Raw genomic sequence first — 22,971 nt, forward strand, 5'->3', positions numbered from 1 at the left:
CCGCTAAATATACCATTGCCGCCAAGGGGACTATCCATATGGGGTTCATGGATCTCTCAGCGGCCTTTGATCATGTCAACAGACAGAAGTTATGGGCCCTGATGACCTCCTTGGGAGTGGATCAAGGGTTAGTGGACACATTGAAGGCATTACACTGGGAGACCACAGCTTCAGTTTGCTATAACAAAGAAGTGGAGTTCTGGACTTTTTGGTTCCGTCCAGAGGTGTCAGGGTACAACACCCAAAGACCCCGGAGTTCCACCTGCCTTGGTGCACAAATGAACAGAAACACGGGCTTCTCGATGGTGGCGTCAAAGACCAAAGGTTTATTACTGCAGGGACACAGAAGTCACAGAATCTACACACGGGCAGAGACTAGGAGCCTGTTCGATTTGTACAAAGTGGGTTGCTCCTTATATACGGTTTTTTATGCTAGGGGCAAATTCTTTACATGTAATACATTCCCAAAACCTTTGTGTCTAAAACAATAAATATTTGTGTCTAAAACAATAAATATTTGGTGTTACACAGGAACCGTCGATAATATCTGAGGCCAAACATTGCGAAGAGAGGGGTTCCCACTAGTTTGTCACAATTCCCTGTCAATATTGCATTCAGGACCCGGACCGCCTCATCGTAAAGTTCGTTACCTCCCCCTAATAAAGATTCAGAAAGAAAGAAACAGAGCCAGGTGTGGAAGATAGAAAAGTGGGATAAGGGATGTTTGTGGGTTGTAAATGGGCAAGGCTACCGGCTTCGGCCGCCTAATCATGATCAGGTACAATGGACACGAAGACCAGTTTGGCAGGGCTGGCCTCGGGCAGAGGAGGCAGCCTTTGTCGAGTCATGCAGCTACAGCGTGATCTGGTTTAAGGTGCACGTGTCATGTAAGAGGTGAATCTCCGGCTAAGGCTACGTGTCCTTAATCAAAGTGGAGTGAATGAAGTGATCCGAGGCTATTGCATATGTGAGGGCAAGGAAACACAAAATGGCGGCCATGATCTAAGATGGATGCCATGGGTAGATCAGAAATATGTCAATGGAAGGAGTGCTCTTGCTCGTAGCGTAGCGAAAACACTAGGATATACTAAATGGATCATTTGCGGTTCACTGATACCAATATTAGGTATTTCCGACAAACTTGAAAACACGGGTTCAAGTCGTCACAGAACCGTCACGGAACCTCAGACCCTCCTTTTGCCCTTACATAGGCAATTACTCAGTCTATGTCAGAATCTAGCTCTATGCTCATCAGGTCAGTGACATGTTGTTGTATCATCATCCTTTCTCGTGTCTTTTCTCCAAACGCAGGTGGTTTTCTGAGACAAGTCGCAGCACAAAGACTACACAGAGCAGGACCACACTGGATAATCAGACAACATGAGAATAGGAATACTAGGATGACACCAATGACCATTAGAACCTTCCATCCCCACGCTGAGATCAGAGTCCAAAACCACTCCATGAAGGACCAGTTTCCCTTGTCTACATGTATGGAGTCTGAAATCTTGTGCAACTTAGAGATCGCCTCATAGACTGTTGGAGCATTATTAGGAATAAAGACACAGCAGCTCGATTGGATCATTCTGCATACCCCACCTCGATCTGCAAGTATAACGTCTAGAACCATACGGTTCTGCAACGTCATGAGCCTATCCGCCTGAAGCTCAGCTGTCAGATTGCTAAGGGCACCAGCAGTTTCAGTAATAGTAGATTCAACTACCCGTGTTAGCTGACGTATGTTTCTACTATTGGCCATAGGTCCCCAGAACGGAAGGAAGCCTTTGAAGAAGTCTCCGGCTTCCTGACCAGCGGTATCTTCCTTGCTGAAGACACCTCTCGCTACTCTTGTTCTGTGGTAATCGGATGAAGCAGTGTATGTCGGAGGCAATAATCGAGCAATATAACATGATCCTGAGAAGTCGGCAGGCAACCATGTATAAGCTCTGTCTCGACAAATGAAATAGGTACCCCTAGCAGTAAGAAAGGCAGGGGAAGAGTTAGCCGGAAACACATAAGTCTCTACGCACTCACTCCTCCCTAGCTGAGCTCTCGGATTTCTCCCATTACCTTGCAAACAGACCTGACCTCGGTGGGGTACGACCCAGATTGGAGTTGAGCTTTTACTCTTGCTTTCTCCTAAACTAAGGCGATACTCTGAAGTATTCCAACTTAAATATACTCGCAATTCGTCTCTAGGGTATGATGGAGTATTATTGACGTCTTTGACCATGTCAATAATTCCCTGGACTAAAGCTTTGTTAGCAGAGTTATATTTAGTTGAACGTGGTGGACGTGGAGGATAGGTTTCAAGGGCATAAGCAAAGATGGTTTGGAAGGCCTGAAATGATCCATTATAGCTATAAGGCAAAACCAGATATGGAATACCTTTATCCATAGTGTGAGGTATCAAGCCACATACCCAGCAGTCTGTAGTGTTAACTACCAGTTGGTGTTGGTGCAAGAGCTGTACAAAAGTGTTGTTGGTGAATTCTGAGCGTCTGGCTTGCTCATGTTCCGGAAACGGGTGAAAAGAGTGTATAGAGGAAACAGTAGAAATAGCAGGATCAAGAGGAGGTACTGTAGAAACTGGCACAAAAATCAAATTTATGCTAAAGACGATTCCACCCACCAATGTTGCTAAAACAATCAAAAATGTAACGGCACATTGCATCAAGAAACATTTGCTGTGAAGAATTCTATTAAGTCTGTTTCTGCGAACGTAAATCACATTCTTTCGTTGCAGCGCAGGAAGCTCCATCTTCTACAATCCGCTCGCGACCACTGATGATGTGTACGTAGATGAAAATGCCTCTATCAGCCCTGGGAGTTCCCAGAACCAACAGAAAGATCGACCTTGTGTCAGACCCCTGCAAATTCAAACTAGGCACACAGCCACGACCCTACGGCTACCCAGACGGCAAGGCAATTTTTAAAAACAATAAACAATAGCAAACTTCCTGGCTGAAGGCAAAAGTTCAATATATCAAAAATCACAATATGCAGTTGCCTGCTTTATTTGTCCTTTTTATGGCTTCTAAGGTTGTATCTCTTCTTCGCTGGTACTGTCTGATCGGAGAATAGTGTATTACTAGCAGCTGTTGCAGAGTTTAAGTTCGCAGATAGCAAAGTTTCTTCTGATGCCGGAGTCAAATGTTCAGTGTTCAAAGGAGTCTTTTCAGGAGGAGAGTCAGGTTTCAAAGTGTCAGTAATCAAATCGGCATCGCTGAAAGGGATAAATTTCGGAGTGATTTCAGATTCGGAGGCACCAATTCCCTTCTTCACCCAGTCGTCGTAGGGCAGCGGCAAAGGAACACGCTTTACGTGAGAGGCGTGAATCCAATGCTTACGGCCAGCGACACGTACGGCTGTCCTCGTTGCCAGTAGGACCTGGAAGGGGCCGATGTAGCGAGGTTGAAGATTCTTTGTCCTCGCAAAATTTCTGACCACCACGTGGTCGCCGGGTTTCAGCTGATGCCCTGGACTCTCCGGAGGTTTTGGCAAAGCATCGAAGACCTGTTGATGAATAAGACTTAATTTAGCAGTCAAGTCGTAAAGGTAGTCTATCAACATAGGATATTCAATGGAGCACAATTGTTTAGGTCTTGGCACACCCCAAATATTTGCCGGGCGGCCAAACACAATCTCATATGGAGAAAGCCCTATTCTAGAATGCACTGTTGCTCTCGTTGATAACAAGGCCAAAGGAAGTGCGTCTGGCCAGGCTAAACCTGTGGATGCTTGTATTTTGGCTATCTTAAGCTTCAGAGTGCCATTATAACCCTCGACTAAACCAGCAGACTGGGGATGGTTTGCACTGTGGAATTTTTGTTTCACTCCTAGACCGGCACACACACTCCGCATAACTTTCCCTATAAACTCACTTCCGTTATCTGACCATACAATCCGTGGCATTCCAAACCTAGGGAAAAATTCCTTGAGAAGAATTTTGGCAGTTGATAGGGCAGTGTTGTCTTTTAGTGGGTATGCTTCTATCCACCTGGAAAAAGCACAAACTACCACCAGGACGTACTTTAAATTGTTACAGCGTTCCATGTGAATGAAGTCTAACTGAATCACTTCAAAGGGACAGGAAGGAGGAGCGAAATGACCAGCTGGAGTTGGAGTTCCCTTGCCAGGATTATGCATCAAGCACACCATGCAATTTTTCACCACTCTCTCTGCACACTTACTGATTCCCTCATTCTTCCAGACCGGAGCTAACATCTTACAGATCCCTTTAGAACTTATATGCGCAACTCCATGTGCCATCGTCACTACTGCAAGCACATATGCATCAGGCAACATCCAACGCTGCTGTTCTGTCAAATCAATCCAACATCCATTCGAGTCCAATTTGCCCGTACTTTCTCTCCATACACGTTTCTCTTCCTCAGTCGCTTCTTTCTGAATCTCTTTCACACTTTCCATAGTGTCCTCACACATTCCAGACTCAGCAATCCATCTTGGAGACGTAGCAACATACATTCTACTCATCGTGTCTCTAGCTGTCTGCTTAGCAGTTTCATCAGCAAAGGCATTCCCACGACCAACATCATCCGTGATTGCTTTATGAGCACTGCACTTCACAATCGCAACTTCAGTCGGCAAGGTTAGAGATTCCAACAAGTCGTTAACTAGCTGACCATGTTGGATCTTAGTCCCATGGGACGTAATGAAACCTCTTTCTCTCCACAACCGGCCAAAACTATGGGCCACGCCAAATGCGTACTGACTATCTGTAAACACATTCACTCTCTTTCCCTTAGCTAAAACACACGCTCTCGTAAGAGCGATTAATTCTGCAGCTTGGGCAGAATTCTGACTCACTCTTGCAGTCTCCACAATCGTCTTCAAAGTCGTTACCGCATAAGCAGCAGTCACATCACCATTCTCCAATTTAAAACATGACCCGTCCACATACAGCGTACCATCTGGGTTGGATAGAGGAGTATCTTTTAAATCGATACGTCCTTTTGTCTCTTCCTCCGTTTTGAAATAACAGTCATGTGGCTCAGAATCACTCGACTCCTGATCAGTCGGCAACAATGTTGCTGGATTCAATACATTGCATCTTTTGATCTGAATATGACTCGCTAATAATGTCAGCTCGTAACCAGATAATCTCGCACTAGTAAGATGTTGTGTCTTCGTTCGGTTCATGAGTGTATCCACTGCATGAGGAACCATGACCACTAGCATATTGTTCATCACCAAACCAGCAGATTGTCGAATGGAAGCTGCAGCTGCCGCTGTAGCCCTCAAACAACTAGGTAACGCTCTGGCTACCGGATCTAATGTTGATGAAAAATACGCACAAGGGCGTTGTTTATCACCAAATTTCTGTGTCAGAACACTCAACGCGCAACCTTCTCTTTCGTGAACGTAGAGCGTGAATGGCTTGCTGTAATCAGGTGTACCCAATACAGGAGCTGAACACAATGCTTTTCGCAATTCAGTAAAACTCTCTTGACATTCATCAGACCATGGCACCGGACTCGGAACATTTTTCCCAGTCAAAGCTACCAACGGTTTTGCTAAAAGAGAAAAATTTGGGATCCACTGCCTACAGTAAGAGGTAATACCTAGGAAGGCACGTACCTCTCTCTGTGTGCGTGGAACACTCATCTGCGTAATTGCTTTTATTCTTTCTGGGGTCAACTTCCTTCCCTCCTTTGACAAGAGATGACCTAGGTAGGTCACTTCTTGGCAGCAGTATTGCATTTTTGAAGGTGATACCTTATGATTCAAATTGGACAAATGATGCAATAACGAAATCGTAGCTGCTTTGCAAATTTCCTTGTCATCGGCAGCCACTAGAAGATCGTCTACATACTGCACTAGAGCCGAACATGGAGGAAGGACAAAAGAATCTAGCTGACTTTTTAAAGCTTGACTATAAATGGATGGACTTTCACAATAGCCTTGTGGAGCGCGTTTAAATCTGAAACTGCGACCTCCTAGACAGAAGCCGAAAATATCCCTACTTTCTTCGGCTATCGGAATGCTAAAGAAAGCATTCTTTAGGTCTATAACTGAGAACCATGTAGCTGTAGCAGGTATCAATGTTAACAAGGCAGTAATATCTGGTACTACAGGAAACTGCGGAATTACAATCTTATTAACTTCTCTAAGGTCTATGACAAACCTATAAACTGGAGGTTTTGTAGGGTCAGTTCGCTTCAGAATCGGTAATACAGGACTGTTACAGACATTTCCTCTAGTTTCTTCAACTACATCTTTCTTAATCAAGTCTTGCACAATCAATAAAAGTGCACGCTCACCTTCGGTCGATATTTTATACTGGGGAATTCTTGGAAATTTCACATTTGCTTTCAAAGTTACTACATACGGTGGGATTTCTAGGAGACCTACATCATTAGGACCAGTCGCCCAAAGAGAATCAGGGAGTGAACGTAGCTCCGGCGGGAGTGCGTCCATTGACAAGTACATTGGAGAAGTGATATTTTTACCCAGTGTAAGCTGTACCCCTTCCGGAGAACAGTACAATGTCGCATATAGTCGTTTTAACAAATCTAAACCAAGCAGATTTTCATTACAACCTGTCGTTAAAATCAGGGGTGCTTTCAATTGGCACGGTCCAACAGAAATAGACAAAGGACCAGATATCGGGTTGTACACAGGGGCGCCTGAAAAACCTACGGAAACATTTGTTGAGCCAGACAAAGGTGCGCCAGGGAGTTTCGCATGCATGATAGAACTTTTTGCGGCACCAGTATCCAACAGAAACGGTTCGACTACACCTGATGTTGCTACTGCGACATAAGGCCCACTCTGATCCACTGGAACTGATACTACTCCCTCTCTCTGTCCATGGCTGTCCTAGTACCCATTTTGTTGAAAACCCTCATCTACTTCACAATAATCTTCAACAAGATATTGCTGAGATCTATTTTGTTGAACAGATTGTCCATTTCGTTGATCAAAGTGATTGGAGGGACGATCATTCGTTTGTGGAGGCATAGCACCTCGTCCTCGTCCTCTAGAATTCTGCACAAAACCACCACGACCTCTTTGAGCTGCTGCTGCATTATTTTGCGCTAAGATCGGACATTCATTTTTATAGTGACCCTCTTTCTTGCAGTACGCGCATTGATTCCATTGATATTGAGGTCTTGATGTACTATAATCTGCCCTTTGGTATGAGTTTTGCTGCGTATTAGTTTGGTTCGTGCGAGGCGGATACGCCTGCTGCAAAAGAACTTTAGTTTTTAAATCTTTCGTTTTCTTTTCTGATTTTTCCTTCTCCTCTTTATCTCTATTTTCGTAGTACTGCGCAGTCGCAAGTATTTGCGCTGTCGTAGATACAGCCCACGCACTTTCTGAGTCTTTTAATTTATTGCATAATTCAGGTAACAAATTATGCACAAATTTATCGACAAACAATCTTTGTCCTCCTTCTGTACTCATGTCCTGACCACTATGATCCACAAAAGTTTCTTCGAACCTCGTGAAGAAGTCCGAGACACTTTCGTCTTTCTTTTGCTTACATGCTGACAACTTGTCCCAATTAACACGCAATGCTGGCATCAGAGTCTTCATTAGATCAATTATTCTACCTGGCAGATTAGCGATCAAAGGTTCAGGTTTCGCACCACCTATTTGTTGATTATCTGCTGCAGTGATAGCTGCCCAATCACCACCTAAAGCAACTTGATGATCTTCTCTACGAATTTTAGCCCACACTGGTTGCGGAACTACATTACCAAACAACATATCAATGTCGGCTAAGTTCATTATACAAGCCTCAACTGTCTGTGTTAATTCCTTGTAATATCCGGCTGGATTCTTACGCGGATCTGGCAAGGCCTGTTTTACTGCTAATACTTCTGCTCGCTTCCATGGAATGTGTATCCACACTCGTTGGAACTGCGCTGGAGCACCTGCAATACCAGCATTATCATCACGTGCCACTGCTTCGCGCCAGATTGGAGGAACTTCCCTCATAGGATATTGGCGACTTAGCTTCATTTTACCTTTCTCTAAATCTCTTGGTGAACGAAGAGATGGATCATTCCTAAAACTTAAAATGAGTTCCATCGCTTGTTTTATTTTCTCACCCACTATCATTCCAGCAGCAAACTCCTTTTGAACCCTAATTAAATCTTCCAAATCTGATTCGACATCGTCTTCTTCTATCTCTTCACGTAACAACGAGCACATCTCATCAAAGACGTATCGCTGCGTTGGTTCTCCCCACTGCATAAATGTGTCTAGCACATCTCTCGTACTATATCTTCTACCCTTCGAAATCCATCTGAGAGCCGTGGAGTCTAAAACTCCCCGTTCCTCAGTACTCGGAAGCTGACTCCGTCTCTGTACAGAGTCAGGAGTAGGAGTCTTAATCAAAGTTTTATATATAGGAGACAACATATTAGTAACCGAATCAGTGATTCTTCGACGAACAGAAAGTGGAGTTAGTACACTCGCAGACATAGAGAATGCAGTGGAGGTAGGAATAGATGAGGAAGCAGTAGGAGTATCGAGGAAAATAGTTTCTGGAGCAGTAGGTACAGAGGCAGGTATAGTGGCTGGCAGTGTAGGAAGAGGAGGAGCTGTAGGAACATTCACATTCATCACAGGAAGTACAGGAACTTGATTCTGAGGGATAGGAGCAGGAGCACCAGGTTGTCCAGCAACCGGCAATTGAACATTCGGGACGAGTGGAGTCGTAGCACCTTGTGCATACGGTGGAGGTGATCGTAACAGATAAGATAGCAGAGGATCGTTTTCGGAGTCCTCCAGTATCTTAGCCATTTTCGATGGCAAGGCAGGATAGCACTTGTCAATCGCTAAGTTATGCTCTCTAATGGCTACATCTATGACCTTCTCACACTCGTTAGCTTGCAACTGTTTAGTCGCTTGCTCTAGAGTTAACTCTTCTTGTTCTTTCTGCTCTTTCTTCAACCTTCTCATTTCTCTCTGTTTGGATTCTTTCCGCCAATAACGGAAGGAATCAAACATTGCCGGCCGGGCTTTCTTCTTGAACAATTTCGCTTCCAAATTGTCGAGAATCTCTTGCTCAAAACTACCATGCAGTGGCCAACTAAGGACACCATCCTTCTTACAATAGCGAACCCATATCTCATTATAAGTTATAGGACCCACGCCATACTTACAATATAAATCATATAGGGGAGTCCCAATCGGAGGAACCAGACAAGAGTCCTCCAATCGTGAGTCACTGTTGCAACTAAAACAAGACAACATTTTCCGACTTACCATTTTCAGTCCGGAACACAAAAACAAACAAAACACGGAACAAATATGTGCACTCGAACCAAGAACTTAGGCCTACCAAAACGAACTGATGTATCGATACCCAAAACTGAACCAAATAGATTATCGTAACTAGAACAACCAGTGATAATCTGACAAAACCAAACCAAACCAAGAACCGATCAAGGATTTTTAACAATCCTCACAAAAAGTAACCAGCTAGCTATCACTAAATACTTAACTGAGTCACTGAAGACGTCACCAAGGAGAAACCCGTCACGTTTCGCCGTACTAAGGACTGCACCACTTCGGGTCCAAGACAGGGCGACGGTCAAGGCAACGGCCCACTGCAGCCGTCCTGAACGGGAAACCCTCGTGGAAGAGAACTTCGGGCCACTTTTGCGATATGCCGGGATCGATGAAGTGGGGCGCCTCCCTCAGGAATCTTCACACGAAGCTTCTCGAACTCTTCAGGCTTTTGGACCGGTACCGAATGACGTCGTCCCACGTTGGGCGCCAATTGGAGTTCTGGACTTTTTGGTTCCGTCCAGAGGTGTCAGGGTACAACACCCAAAGACCCCGGAGTTCCACCTGCCTTGGTGCACAAATGAACAGAAACACGGGCTTCTCGATGGTGGCGTCAAAGACCAAAGGTTTATTACTGCAGGGACACAGAAGTCACAGAATCTACACACGGGCAGAGACTAGGAGCCTGTTCGATTTGTACAAAGTGGGTTGCTCCTTATATACGGTTTTTTATGCTAGGGGCAAATTCTTTACATGTAATACATTCCCAAAACCTTTGTGTCTAAAACAATAAATATTTGTGTCTAAAACAATAAATATTTGGTGTTACACAGGAACCGTCGATAATATCTGAGGCCAAACATTGCGAAGAGAGGGGTTCCCACTAGTTTGTCACAATTCCCTGTCAATATTGCATTCAGGACCCGGACCGCCTCATCGTAAAGTTCGTTACCTCCCCCTAATAAAGATTCAGAAAGAAAGAAACAGAGCCAGGTGTGGAAGATAGAAAAGTGGGATAAGGGATGTTTGTGGGTTGTAAATGGGCAAGGCTACCGGCTTCGGCCGCCTAATCATGATCAGGTACAATGGACACGAAGACCAGTTTGGCAGGGCTGGCCTCGGGCAGAGGAGGCAGCCTTTGTCGAGTCATGCAGCTACAGCGTGATCTGGTTTAAGGTGCACGTGTCATGTAAGAGGTGAATCTCCGGCTAAGGCTACGTGTCCTTAATCAAAGTGGAGTGAATGAAGTGATCCGAGGCTATTGCATATGTGAGGGCAAGGAAACACAAAATGGCGGCCATGATCTAAGATGGATGCCATGGGTAGATCAGAAATATGTCAATGGAAGGAGTGCTCTTGCTCGTAGCGTAGCGAAAACACTAGGATATACTAAATGGATCATTTGCGGTTCACTGATACCAATATTAGGTATTTCCGACAAACTTGAAAACACGGGTTCAAGTCGTCACAGAACCGTCACGGAACCTCAGAAGGAATGAAGACAGAGCGATTTCCTTGTACAAGCGGTGTCCGGCAGGGCTGTATATTAGCTCCTTTTTTATTTTCATTGTATATTAATAATTTGGACCGAGAACTTATGAAGTTGGGAGTGGACTCCCCCCAAATTGGCCAGCGTCCGGTACCCGTCCGCTTGTATGCGGACGACGCAGTGTTGCTAGCCCGCACCCCACTGGGTTTACAAAAGTTAATTGATGGTTTCGTCAACTTTATGAATTCATTGGACCTCTCAGCAAACCTGGATAAGTCCTTTGTTATGTCTACAGGTACAAACCCCAAAAAGGACTTTTTACACAGTATAGGTCCACATAGACTAGGAAGAGTTAAGTCCTTCTCTTATCTAGGCGTACTTTTCGATGAGAAACTGGAATTCAGAAACTTGGCTGAAAAACATGCAATCAAACTGGTGGCCTCAACGGGTGCCATAATGGCATATGGGAGGAGGCTAGGCAGATGGTCACCGGAACAGATACTGAATCTATATAGAGCGGTTTCTTGCTCCAAGGTGTCATACGGGGCAGAAGTTTGGGGCTGCAAAATTAATCAGGTGCACCAGATACAAGCTGAGGAAAACACATTTTTTAAAAGACTATTAAAGGTTCCTCAGAGCACCCCCTCATATATAACACACATGGAATTGGGCGAGCCATATATAGAGGATAGAATTATGGTTCGACCCATCTTGGCCTGGATTAAGATTTGGACTAACCCAGAGGCTGGCCTCAGCAGACAGATCATTAAATATTGCTTGAGCCAGGACAGAGGGGGACAGATCCCGTGGCTCAAATATGTAAAAGACACTATGGAAGGAATTGGTTGCAATAATTTGTTCTTTGAGCCGGAGTCCATGACCAACCTGAATAAAACCCTGGCCAAAAAACTTTTTACTGCCTGGGCAACCGCCAGAAGGGCCCATGCTGAAACCGGGAAAATATCCGTTGTGGCACATGGTTCACTAAAAACAACGCCTGGAATGGAACCATACCTAGCGGTGATGCACAACGCGCAGGAAAGATTTTATATGACTAGGTTCCGACTTAATCTCCTTCACCATTTACTGGCTGTTCCCGCAGGATTCACACGCTCTGTAGAGTTGAAGGGTACCTGCGGCTGCGACACTAGGTCTCCGCAGGATACCCTTCACTTTGTTTTATTATGTCCTTTTTATTCAGAGCCTAGAAGGAAGTTTTTAGTAAGGATCTTGAAAAACAAAAGACTGAGACATGCTAAAGCAGCCTTCCTTTTTTTGCAAAAAGCCTCAGACCCATCTGTTATGTATAATAAGTTTTATTAAGGTGGCCATGAGATTAAGGAACTCCAGGGAAACATCGGCCCACATCATTTTATAGACTGAATCAATGTCTGCATAAGATGCCCAATGATCTATTTCTCGTTTTGCCCCTTTTTAGACCTATTTTTATTGCTCTTAATATGCCATTTTTAAAATGCTTTTTAAACATTGTATGTATGTATTTTCATGGTCTTTAATGGTATCTTTTTAAGTACCGAATAAAGATATTTGAATTTGAATTTGAATTTGTATCAGTATCTTGATATCTATCAGGTTTTCTCAAATTATCCCTATTCCAGAGGTTATACCTCTTTTCAGAGGGCTCATTTTGAGGAGACCTACCTCTGGAATGAGAACACTTCTCTTTAGAAGTTTGTTTAGTGTTTTCCCATTTCATTTTGGAGGTAGTATGAGTGTTTTTAGAAAATACCTTTGCAGGACTTTCAGACAGTTGGGGTTTCACTGTATAATTCTATTACATTGTGTAAATTACTAAGTAATTCATCGTCTGACATTGTTTCAATGTCAGGGTCAGGTATATAGCCAGCATTGGCCAACCATGTTGCTCCTGGTCTACCTAGTGGACCGAGCCTGGTAATGTGATTTAAATGTTTTAGGGCACCTTTAAACCAGAGCACATGCTCCTGGTATGTTAAAGAAATTTCAATATCCTCGAAAGAAATATATTCCTCTGGTGGTTCATCTTCTTTGTAGAAGTGAAACGTCTGTGTTACTGGTTTTGCTTCAGAGAAGATTATGCATGAGTAGAATACCTCTGTCTGGTGATATTCATGTGCCTCTATCACAAAAACTATCCTACCACCTCTCGATGTTAGGCCATTTCCTATAAGTTTTATAGTGATGGCTTTTCTTAGATTTAGGGGAATGGATGTAACATCCTCATCGGTTTCTTGGAAACCTGGATAGTTTAAAGCTTGTATGGCGTCATAGCCTGTAGCTCCACCGGCCTCGGGGTTGTTGCCGTTATTCGACATTGTTTAATGAAAGTTTGCAGAGCAAGTTTCAAGGAAACAAAGATAAGGTACACAATATTTTGGAACACTGTATCCTTCAAAGTTGAACAAACCAAAAAAGCTGATACATAGGATTTTTCGTCCTACTCGGCTATGGCGGATATTATCCCTTTACCCACTCCAGACATCTATTGGAGTATTTACGGAAAAAGGGGTCTCTGAGAAAAGCACGACTGAGTTACTTTAGTATCTAGCATTAAATATGTGCCTAACCAAACTTTGGGCGCCATGTAGTGTAGTTCCTATAGTCCCAATAGGCTCTGCGCATTGGAATAATATAGCCTATAGATATGACATAGGACTGAGGTCAGTTTGTCTCTATCGAATATACTAAACTTAATTGTGAGTGCCAGGTAGCTCAGAGGTCACTAGAAACTTTCTCGAATACACAAGAAGGGATTCATTTCTGACAACCGCATAAACATGACAACTTTGTTTCCCTAGGACTGGAACAAATACCTTCAGAGTCTTGGAAACAATAGATAACTATTTTAATCAGTCAATCGTGCATGCTTCGTTTCAACAGAGTTGCAGAGAAATAGTGAGACGGGCGTTTTCAATAATAGGTTTATTGAACAGTCTTCTTTCTCATGCAAGAGAGGTGAACTGCTACAATCGTTAGACAGAATGCAAAGTATAATGCGTACAGTGAGAATAGTATTATAAAATAATACTGTAATAGCATTGTTTAGTGTTAAGACATATAAAATACATACATAAATAACACAGGCTAAAATACTCAACTTGTGCTTCTAAAATACGCCTACCCCAATGTACCTAACCTATGTCTAGTACGAGGGAAGAAGTAAGTGCTGTTTAGCATAGGTTTTAGTTCTGCCAAGAATTTCCAAAGGTTTCTCTAGGTTCTAATCAGCTCTATACCTTAGAACGAACGAAGTTGGTATCTCTGTCTCTGACTCGATTCCCAACACCCCGCAAGGGGAGTCAGAAACACTGGAACTGGATTCTCAGCAGAGCAGGACAGCTTCTTGTCAGCGCGTCAGCTGGAGAGTTGGCTTCCTTCGGCAATTGCTGTAGCGAGCTGCGTCGGGCAAGTAGGTAGTCAAACTGCACTGAACCACACCGTGCTTTGGCATAGCAAGTGAAGGTATATTTATACCTTAAAGGTGTTTAGGAATGCCAGCTTTGACGTAAAGTCAGGCACATGAACGTCATGGATGAACCCCTAAGGAATAGTTGTTCATGCATAATAATGAATTTCTTGGAGAAATCAATATCCAGGCTAGGGGAAGTCCCTTCTGCTTAAGAGTCTGGTTTTCCAAGAAATCGTTGTGATGTTTGATGAACGGATGGAAGTAGCCATGCCTGTATTTGGGCAGCATGTTCTATGCCTAAATAAGGGCTTGATTTCTATGCCTCTATAAGGGCAATGTGAATTGTACCTATATAAGGGCATGAATCGGGAAAATTCATTCGGAATCTAAAACGCCATCCAACAGGTAAGTTGGTGGTGGTTACCTCTACCCTGTACCATCGAGAATTTCTTGTCCCCAAAGGTGTGGAGGCTCCAAATTCTATGAGAGCAATTTAGGCTTGCTGGTTGGAAGTTTCTAACCCATCTTTGTACAAAAGTTGCAGACAGTCGTTTATATTCCAATACCTAAGACCAGTTCTGGGTAGTTTCTGCACTTAAGCTAATACCACTCATGCAGACTGGTCTGGCCATAGTCTATGTTGTAAAGTGCTAGCAGAAATGTGCGGTGGAACTGGGATTCTCCTGTCTGCAGAAACAAGGGCACAAGATGTAGGCTGCCCCACTTAACTACCTGTTAACCCGTGGGGTAACACTTATACTGGGAAAGGCAGCAGGGAACTCCATAAGCTTCAAATGTGCCCTCTCTATTCTCTCCTCCACATCTGAAATACTGATTCACTAAAAAAGGATCCCTTTAATGTCCCTGAGGAGTCCTGTAATTGAATTCGCTGTCTGGGGCTTCCCCCAAACCTAACTCCAAACCTCCTTCATAGGTACCACCGAGATGTTAGAAACACAAAATGTATTCCATTGTCGCTACAGCCATGTGTTCCATATGCACTCCACACATATAATGTATGCCCAGCAATAATAAATATACATATGCATCATATACATACCAAATGAAAGGGAGAAGGATCTAGCTGCATGGAACTGGTAGTCCAATTAAAAAAAATATTGGAATGCCTCTTCCTGAGGTGACCTGACGATAGTCAGACTCGGGTGTGGGGTGTACATTGTGCACCTTTCCACACCACAGAACCCTGCTGTGAGTCACAATCTATTTCACAGAAAAATCTATCAGAGATCATGCATGAATTCCATGTGTGCGAAGGCAGTGGTAAAAAAAAACGACAGCATTTGTGGGGATAAAATTTAGGCTGGGCCTAAATTCACTTCCCACATGGATGGGTGAAGGGTCTGGTTGCAGGGAACTTACAGACCAATTTACAAATGCAAGGGAAGTTGGTAAGCATCTCTTTCTGGCAGGGACAGATGAAAAAAGCCAGTAATTCCACTTCCTATTGCTGCTGCTACTGTCTGTGCTCTACAGCCCAGTAGGCTCAAGTAATTATGCTTCATAAGGAGAGTACACATTATGGACTCATCCAGACTACAGAATTCTGCTCTGAGGTGCAATCTATCAATCAGACAGTCCCCATCAGATCTGAATGCCCGGAGGCTTGCTACAGCATTGGAGCAGTCCTGCGATCAATTAGGGAAACCCGTCAGGAAACTGCATCTGATTTCAATGCTGTAACCAGCCTTGTGCTCCACAGTGAAGATCTGTGATCTGTCAAACGCAGGATGTGATATAGGTGTGGCAAGTTCCCTTTTAGATTTCCCAAGGAAATGGTGACTCTTCCCAGTAGAAATGGTAGCACCCTAAAAAGAATAATATATGTGAAAGGTATCAGAGATCTCCTTTAGTGAGGCACAGCTAGGTGAAAAAAAATAAAGAAAAACTCCCTTTGGCAATCTGTGTAGACCGTGAGTGATTATGAGATTGCATGAGCGTAAATCGACAAGGCACCAAACTTCCCTATATCAAAAGGTAGAAAAGTAAAAAGCAACATAAGTCCAGAGTCAGATGATCAACAAGAAATATCATCAAACAAATGCTTAAAATAAAATTGGAAAAAGCTACACTAGGCAATATAAAAGGGAACATTTACATGGAAGGATACATACCTGCTGAGAGAATTCAGGAACAAAAATGTAAAGCAAGAGGGTGTTGGGTATGATGGAAAATCAAGGAACAGTAGGCGTTGATATGCTTCCAGCCATTCCAAGTGCTACTCTTTGTATGGGGCAAACAGGACCTGGCCCCAGAGGAAGAGGCTCTGCCACATTTAGATTGGGAAATTCATATGACTCCATATGGAGAGTCCACCATCTTAGGTTGGACTTTTTATATATTCATGCTTTGCCTTCCAACAGAAACTCAAAGTGTCCATGATCCCACAAAGAAGCTGCTCAAGCTAGACATTCCACATGCCAGGCAATAAACTGGAGGTATGGCACAGTTGCATGTGCTCTGAGCCACTTGCTGCTGGTGAGTAACCCCTCCGAGGTCGTGTGGGAGTGGAGGTGCCAGAGCAACTCCTACAAACATAAGCAGGTCTTAAGAAATAATACAGATATTACTAGACCTGCAGGTCTAGTAACTTGAATAATCTATTCGACCCAGCTGTAATGTACTTGACTCATAAACTGATCTCATGATATCATTCTAGGCAAATACTTTACTTTGGAGAGACACCCTTTTCTTCATTATTACATATGAGCGCACCCTCCAATATGTGAGTTCAACATTATTGCGGTACAAAAAAACTATTTGGATTGGATTAATAGACTAAACGTTTGCTCCATGCATAGTAAGAATGTAGCATATATATATATATATATATATATATATATATATATATATATATATATGAAGAAAGCAGACTCCCAACTGCTGTGATCGCAGTATTGGCGAGCGCGGACCTCAGGAAATCTCCTCAATCCTCGGTCAAGCAAATAGATGAGCCAGACACCAACGCCGTAAGTTGAAGCAGTGCATTTAATAAGCAGTGAAATGTGCAGAGCAAGTGCCCTCCATGACGCGTTTCGCCCCGCGAACGGGGCTTGGTCACATGACGCGCCAGGAGTGGGCGGTGGATTAAATACAATTTAAAAGCCCAAACACCTAAAGAAACAGGTTGTAAGGGTAAAATAACGACATTAATTGGCAATGTAATATGCGAGATGTTCTATACATACACGAACAACTTCCACAAATCAATGGAACGTTCGCAACAAAATCAGAGCATAGTGCTCATAGGCGACTGCAAATCATATAACATGATTACTTTAAGGAGAAGTTGCAAATTATCCACAAAGGAAATCAAATCATTAAATCACTGTACAAATACAAAAGAAGTGAGATAATTTTCCTTAAAGATATATAAATTCATCATATTCTTCGCCATCATCAACAGTTCATCTCACGTTGCCAATATATACAAGTCAAAATGAATTTAGACCAAAAGAAATTCTTCAAGATGTTATATACAAGGGGACACATAGGGCGGCAAAGACTTCCATTCATGGAAGTTTGACACAAAACACACTTCAGAATTCTTGACTATACTAAGCCCAGCTGTTATTTCATTTTAAGAATATCTGAAAAAACTAAAAAGAACTGCAAATAACACTCCCTCTTCCAAGATAACCAAAATTACACATTTCATAAAATGAATCAAAGAAAACATACTGAAAATTATAGGTAATGGTGCAATTCATCAAAAGCATTCAGACCATTGGGGGACCTGGTATCAAGCAGGGCAATGAAATAGGCCTCTCTTTGTCGGAGAAGTCTCTCTCGATCACCCCCCCTAACTGGATTAGCCACAGAACACAACAAGGTGTAAGTCAGATCTTTCAATTTCTTGTCATGAACAGATTTAAAATGGCGAGCCACCGGGTAATTCATGTCCGAATTCACTATTGCCCGGATGTGTTGTAAGATGCGTTGATTTGCTTGCAACTTTGTGCTCCCTATGTATGATAATGCACATGTGCAGGTTAGTTTGTATACAACGAAATCACTGCGACATGTCAAGTGTTCCCTGATTGGTATAGGTCGATTACTGAATGCAGATGTATATTCAGTGCTGTTGACTGCAAATGTGCAGGCACGACATGAAGTGCATCTGAAGAAACCAGGTTTATGAAACCTATATATATATATATAGAGTACACGGAACCCCTGACTTGGCTCTTAGCTCACCAATAGCTTTGCCATCAGGGCAGGAGCAGGAAAGTTTCTTAGTTCATCTTTAAAAACTCCCTTTACTAAGTATGTTACTAAAGCATGAGGTGGTAGTGCACTGTCATTAACACACAGCAGATTTTCCATTGAATTGGGAAAACATTTTCCTGCTAACATGTAGTTTTACTTATGTATTGCTTTGCCCACTTTTGCTAATCTGAACTTACGCACACCACTTACTCACACAGAAACTCCAGCACTCCTCTGGAGGTAAAAAATGTGCTTTATTAATATCGTAGGCAAAGGCAAAAAGTCCCTGAAGCTAGTAAATTCTTAAGCACCGAGCGAAAGGCAATAAAAAGTGAATACACCACACTATATATATATATATCTGAAACTGTGAATACAGGTATATAAACAGTTAATGTACAAAGCACCTCACCAGATGCAACTTCAACATTCCTGGCCAAGCACTGAAAACACCAAGTCGGGAACCCTGCAGAGACCGGGGCACAGGAAGTAATCTCTCCGGGCACCAAAGTGGTCCCATGAGTGCGTCCACTCCAAGACTCAGTTCCTGAGCTCCACCCCACAGACACCGCTTTTTATAGTTTAAATCAACATTTCGTGAAGCCTCTAGCAGGCGCTCTTGCCCATCTATTCACTGGTGCTGGCCCCATCTCTACATCAGATTCACCCACACAGACCTGGCCAGATTCTGTTTGGGTGTGCCGAGGCAAAAGACATTCCTTTCCCTGTCTCTGGCCTTGGAGAGCTTTGCATGGTGCATCCTCCCTCTGTCCTAGAGATAAACATAGAATGCACGAAACAAGCTGAAGGCACAACATCACCTCACGAGATGCCTCGCACCAGCTTGTACTGGTTTACATGAAAAACATGTTTATGTTACTGCTGGACGCCCACTTCCTCCCGCAGCGCGCCCGGAGGCGCTACAAAAACTGGGCACTTCCTCGGCGGAGCGGGGACCAAACTCTGCAGCACGCAGCCAAACCAACCAAGCCTAACTCACCGGCGGGACGCCACCTCACTCCTGGGGCCCTGACGTTGTGGTCTCGCCGCCCTCCCACACCGCGGCGGCTGGAGACTACAGCTCCCAGAGGGCTGAGCGAAAAGGGACGCCCACTTCCTCTCGCAGCGCGCCCGGAGGCGCTACAAAAACTGGGCACTTCCTCGGCGGAGCGGGGACCAAACTCTGCAGCACGCAGCCAAACCAACCAAGCCTAACTCACCGGCGGGACGCCACCTCGCTCCTGGGGCCCTGACGCTGTGGTCTTGCCGCCCTCCCACACCGCGGCGGCTGGAGACTACAGCTCCCAGAGGGCTGAGCGAAAAGGGATGCCCACTTCCTCCCGCAGCGCGCCCGGAGGCGCTACAAAAACTGGGCACTTCCTCGGCGGAGCGGGGACCAAACTCTGCAGCACGCAGCCAAACCAACCAAGCCTAACTCACCGGCGGGACACCACCTCGCTCCTGGGGCCCTGACGCTGTGGTCTCGCCGCCCTCCCACACCGCGGCGGCTGGAGACTACAGCTCCCAGAGGGCTGAGCGAAAAGGGACGCCCACTTCCTCCCGCAGCGCGCCCGGAGGCGCTAAAAAAACTGGGCACTTCCTCGGCGGAGCGGGGACCAAACTCTGCAGCACGCAGCCAAACCAACCAAGCCTAACTCACCGGCGGGACGCCACCTCGCTCCTGGGGCCCTGACGCTGTGGTCTCGCCGCCCTCCCACACCGCGGCAGCTGGAGACTACAGCTCCCAGAGGGCTGAGGGAAAAGGGACGCCCACTTCCTCCCGCAGCGCGCCCGGAGGCGCTACAAAAACTGGGCACTTCCTCGGCGGAGCGGGGACCAAACTCTGCAGCACGCAGCCAAACCAACCAAGCCTAACTCACCGGCGGGACGCCACCTCGCTCCTGGGGCCCTGACGCTGTGGTCTCGCCGCCCTCCCACACCGCGGCGGCTGGAGACTACAGCTCCCAGAGGGCTGAGCGAAAAGGGACGCCCACTTCCTCCTGCAGCGCGCCCGTAGGCGCTACAAAAACTGGGCACTTCCTCGGCGGAGCGGGGACCAAACTCTGCAGCACGCAGCCAAACCAACCAAGCCTAACTCACCGGCGGGTCGCCACCTCGCTCCTGGGGCCCTGACGCTGTGGTCTCGCCGCCCTCCCACACCGCGGCGGCTGGAGACTACAGCTCCCAGAGGGCTGAGCGAAAAGGGACGCCCACTTCCTCCCGCAGCGCGCCCGGAGGCGCTACAAAAACTGGGCACTTCCTCTGCATCGCGGACGCGCGCGGACGGCGCCGGGCGGAGCCCGGGCAGAGGGCGGGCCGTCTGTGGCCGTCCGGGGACGACGAGGGACGGGACGGGCCATCCCCCTTGGCCCTTACGCTTCTGATACTACATCCAGGTACTGCACTGTGGGAATAGGGAATCTGCATAGGGTAGTGAAGCCCTTGAAAGCCACTCGCTAAATCCCTACGGCAGCACGCTAGAGGATTGGCAGAAACCTACGCCGCATATTGTTGTGGCGAAAAGGAAGGAGACCTCAAGGGAACGATGTCCACCCACCCCAACACACGCTCGACTGGGATCAAGCCAAATAAGAGAACAACCTCTAAGCTAACACGGGGGGAAATAAAGGAGGCTGCCCATGCAAAGGGGAACAAACCCACAGCAATTGACCTAATGCTAAAGAAAGTCACAGGGGAAATTGAACGAATGGAACGGAGTTTATCCTCCTCGCCCAATCTCAATGCCATCACTCAAACACCCTCTAGAGACGTACTACTCATCGATAGCTTAAACACCCAGGGCAGTGTATCACAAACAAACAATGATACAGTGGATGTCCCTTGTGCACAAACCTCAGGGCCAGAATCCCCTGAACTTAATGACACGCCCCATCGGAAATCAAGGAAGCGAGTGGGGAGGAATAAGGGTCAGCAGAGGCAGAGGAAAGCACCCCCAAGAGCTAACTCCCCAATAAGCCTTCAAGAATATAATTCACTAGAAAATAACTCCCGAGTAGACACCATTACCCCAGGGTGGATCGAGACAGTGGTTATAGATAATAAAAAACAGATAGAATTCTTCATTGCGGCACAACTAAAACCCATAATAAGCAAGGTGGATAAAATAATGTGTGAGCTCTCCAAACAATCCAAGACTCTAGATCACGCACTTGTAAAAACTTCCGCTGACCCACCCCAACTGATGGAGGAAGCCATAAATGATAAGGCAAACACAAAGAGGGCCCAAAATAACAACTGTGTTAGCCATGCCCAACAGGCTATAGTTCAGATTCATGAGGCCCCCAACTCTGTCCAAAACCCTAAAGGGGGTTCAAACGATAACTCTAGAGGGAGTCAACAACAAGGTGCGAATAACACTCAGAGGGAGAAACCTCACATACAACCACTAATGCAATGGAGACAAGACGATCGTCCGCAGAGAGAAGGGAATTATAATCATTGTTATACAGAGCCTGATCCCTTTCTTAACACCAATACTCAGGCACCACACATAGATTTACCCCCCGAGGCGAGTCCCTTTGTAATAATCTTTGCAGGGGTCCCAGAAAATAGGCCCAATGAGAGAGAAACACACCTACAACTGCTCTCTAAAATTTCCAAATGGTTGAACATCCACAGACCCTTAAATACTGGGGAAAGAGGAGAGATAGTAAGCGTAAGAAGGGTAAACTGGGTTGGGGGGAGAAAGAAAGATATCAGAGGAGACTGTATAGTCGCAAACTTCACGGACACTAGTCTGGTAGAGTACATCCTGAAGAATCCCAACAGGAACCAAACCAGCACGATTTGTGCTCTCCCACTTGGGTATTTCTACCCAAGGACACGCAACAACAATCGTGTGGAGGATGAGGGAGGATGGATGCTGGGTAGACCACAGCGCCCATATAGATCCAGACTAGCAAGCCACCTCGAACAGCCCTACTCCCAGCGTGATTTCCCTCAATGGAGAAACAGATATGCCCCATTTCAATCACTAGAGGACATAGATTGACTTATATCCACTCAAAAGAACATTATAGGAAGTCCGGCCACTAGTAGTTATCTTGGCCCACAAATAGGGAATACATGGGGGAGCGAGGAGAGTATACTAACTAGGGGACTAGACTCACCCCGGCCCCAGAGGGATAAGGAAAAAACAACCACATTAGATTTACCACTAGATGGGGAGGAGAGAGCAATTGAAACCCACACGGTAAGCGGCAAAGAAAAGCGGGAGGGCCTGACCATCCTATCTTGGAATGTCGCAGGGCTGGAAGCCAAATTAAAAAACAAGGAATGGCTAGAATTTATAAAATGTTTTCATTTGATAGCGCTCCAGGAAACATGGGCAGGGGACTCGGGCCCATGCCAACTGGAGGGGTACAAATGTTTCTTTAAACCCGCACAGGGCACAAACTCGGGAAGAGCAAAGGGAGGCTTAGCACTATATGCAGACTTAGACCTGAAAGGATCCTGGTCATATACTGACTGCCCATCAGATAACATACACGCAGCTAGACTTTCACATCAGTGGGAGAGCCTACTGTTTGTGAATTTCTACAATTCCGGGCCGGTGGAG

General features: G+C 45.3%; 1 pseudogene; it reads right to left on the bottom strand.

Moving 5' to 3' along the window:
- Positions 1–15,817: 15,817 nt before the first annotated feature.
- The window catches only part of LOC147701872 (uncharacterized), a 58,089-nt pseudogene continuing 50,935 nt past the window's right edge, over positions 15,818–22,971 (bottom strand).

Source organism: Lissotriton vulgaris, chromosome 7, assembly GCF_964263255.1.
Source record: "Lissotriton vulgaris chromosome 7, aLisVul1.2, whole genome shotgun sequence".
Lineage (NCBI taxonomy): Eukaryota > Metazoa > Chordata > Amphibia > Caudata > Salamandridae > Lissotriton > Lissotriton vulgaris.